Here is a 3417-nt window from a genome sequence, read left to right as displayed (position 1 = left end):
CTAAACAAGAAGAGATATGGTTTAATTAATTAGCTGCACAGTATTTTTAGTCAGTCCAAGGTTATAGTATAATACTGGCATATATCCAAAACTGTGGCATTTCCATTGATAGCACAATTAAAGACTGTTCTGGAATCAGGTTTGTAATGCCAAAGCAATTCATTGAAGAAGGGAAAAAATACAGACCCAATTTAATGTTAAGTCTACAGGTTGTCTTACTCTCCACTTTATCCTTATACTGAGCACAGGTCTCAGAATAAAGCAATATTAGTTGAAGGAATGTTTTTGGTTTGTTGGAAACATGTTTTTTATGACTTAAAATGCACATATGGAACAAATGTTATTAATTAGCATATTAGAGACAGTAAGAATTTTGCTACCTGGATTAATTCAGTTTCCTCGGCAAAGATAATCACATCGAGAACATTGGCAATGATCTTTTGCAAAACAGACTGCAAGGAACCAACATGGCATCCAGTTCCACACCAAATGGAAATTCTCTAGCGTGATGATCGTATCCAACCTTCACTAGATGTCACATCTGGCATCTCGAGTCATTCCCTCATCATCGTCCACCAGCCGTACTTAACATGAAACACAAAGCAGGATCACCCACAACGTGCTTCTGGATCTCAGCCAGCCTGACTATCCTGTGGCAAAGCTGTTGGCAACACAAGATCTTTGGGGGCAGACATGTGTGAAGAATGGGCGGCAATGCAGACTGTGCACTGAGCTGAAATGGGATCACCACCAACAGGGTGGGCAGAAGAAACACTATGGTTTAATATCAAATTCTCGGCTGTGGCAGTGGACTTCTGGGAAATCAGACACCTTGGCAACATTCCTTTGAGACCGATGGTTCTGAAGAGAAAGAGAAAAATGAAGCAAAGAAACACTGAAGTTTTAGCTTTGGTTGAACGAATATTAGTAGACAGATAGAGGGCAAAATAGTTTGCTCATCAATGACTATCTTTATTAAGGTCATCACCATCACCAACAATAAGTTAGTTTTAGGCATAAAGTGATTTTGTCCAGTTAATAGAGAATATGTCTGTAAATGTTACATTTATATAGAAAAAAGGTTTTCACACAGTTATGGTGTTTATGTAGGTTTAGACTCACAACTACGTCACATTTTAAAACTTTGGAAAATGATTCCATGTTCACAATTTTCAATGCAAAATGAAAACACGAACCATCTGGAAATTATCAAAATGCTATGTAAAAGCAATGATGCCATTTACTGCATAGAATCAATTTAGCACACCAATAAAAACACACACACGTATAAGCCTAGAAAAAGCAGGCTATTCTTTTCCACAGAACTTTTCATTTAAATTCTGTTGCCATTGTTGTGCAGTAAATTTTGCTGTCACACAGCTATAGCTAAAGTGCTTTTTATTTGATGCAATCCTACTGCATCATTAAAATATCAGTATTCTTTATGTTTTGCAAATATTTGTGGACACCATTAAGCAACACGAAGCACAGTGCAGTAACAAATGTCCATTTTATGGCCACTGTCAGACTATATATTGTATAATGCCCCAATATTATCAGCAATCTAGACCTAAATTACCACAAACCTAAGTCCATGAAACACAAGACACATATATAATCTCCCTTAGTCCATGTTTTGAAATGTTAGAATTAAAAGCTTGGGCTATCAATTCAGGCATAAAATGCCGTTTTCCAGAAGAATTTTTCACTGAGGACAAAACAGAGAAAAGGCAAAGGAATGAAGCTAAGGGCTGATTTTCTAAAACAAATCTAAACCTGAGAGAAGAGTTTCCCAAAGAGGAAACAGGTGAGAGGGGGAAATGGATGTACAAGTGGGAAAAGTTGTTCTTTTTTGGTCACTGTATTTTATTCTTAATTGACAGAGACATTCAGATTTAGCAAACAATATTGCTTTTTTGGTGTTAGAGGTTTTCACTCAACTCAATTCTACTCAAGAGAAGAGAAGGATATTGGTGTTTTAAACTACGGTGAGAAATTACCCAAAACATATGGTTCATTGCAAATACTGAGCAAATAGTCTCCAAGTTGCTCAAGAATGCAGCCAGTAAAGATACAGCAGGGAATTTGTCTGAGGTTGAGTCGAAATTGGAAATATTTTGTCTTGTAATTAGGCAGAACTAGTATGGAATTTGTTGTAAACACACAGTGATTCAATTTGCTCTATGACAGAAGCCTCCTAACTTACTGTTAAATTGTTTCCTTTTTCTGCTAAATTTCTTTCTCACTTTTGTAAATTGTAAAAGACAAATCACCTCCAACTGCCCATACATCTCTTGGTCCTCTTTTTATAGAGCTTTGAAGGTGATGAAAAAATCAATTTCATTGACTACAAATGATGATATTAATCATAAGAGGTTGTCAGGACTCATAATGGTGAATGGGTCTAGTGGAGTCGAGTTGGTAGAACAGTTTGACCTATTGTAGTTTCCTTCCTCTTTGTGGTCCTGGACAGCAGTGGTTGCAGGGATAATAGGGAGCTGCTGGATCTGGCTTCCAGAGAGACAGGCAAGGGAGAGAAAAAGATAAGCACATTTAAAAGCAAATGTTGACTTCTGAATGCACTTGTATTCAAGCAGTAAGGGCAAGTCATTACTAACCATGAAAGATATTTCAAAATCTCTTTCTGAACTATGCAGATCCAATGCACATAATCTGCTTCCTAAAACTACTCTGCTATGCAGTGTTTTTATTTTTGATGAAGTCAGTTTATTGCAAATTTCAGGAATCTTTTTCAACTGAAGAGGTGTATCCTTCTCTGACACAGGTAGCCTCACCCATTAGAATATTAATTTGAATTAACTTCACCCCACGAAGCATTTCTTAATATGAGTGCCAACTTAGAAGTTTGACTTTTACTAGATCATAAGTCAAGTTATTGGTATTGACTAAATTTGAGACAAAGGTCTAAGATGCCTTGATCAACAACTCTGATTCAATAATAAAAAATTTGCAGATTTAGTTGGAGAATGTTTTTTCTCATGTGAGATAGATTGCATTGTAGAAGAATTAAAGTGGGAATCATAAGATTTATATCTCTAAGTTAAAATGTAATTTTTGATTGATAAAATTTTGATTTTGGGTTAGAATATGTTGAAATAAAGAAATAGATCTTTATTCATGAAAATAACCAGAATTAGGATCTTTTTGAAGAGTTAAAAATAAGAAATAGAATTATGAATTATTTTAATTAAAAATATTTAAAATGTGTTCAGATAAAGTAGGCAGATGTTAAAATTTCAATTTGAAGAGATTTCAAAACCAAGTATAAAATTGAGATGTCTTTCTAACTTCAGTTATTTTTGGAAAATTCAAATCAAACATTTTGGGACGAGAGTTTTATTTATTTTCATGTATTTATGACACAAAATAGATGTGAATGTTAGACTATCAATTTTT

Source organism: Rhinopithecus bieti, unplaced genomic scaffold (genome assembly GCF_001698545.2).
Source record: "Rhinopithecus bieti isolate Rb0 unplaced genomic scaffold, ASM169854v2 scaffold_18624, whole genome shotgun sequence".
Taxonomy (NCBI): Eukaryota; Metazoa; Chordata; class Mammalia; order Primates; family Cercopithecidae; genus Rhinopithecus; species Rhinopithecus bieti.
This window is presented reverse-complemented; position numbering follows the sequence as displayed.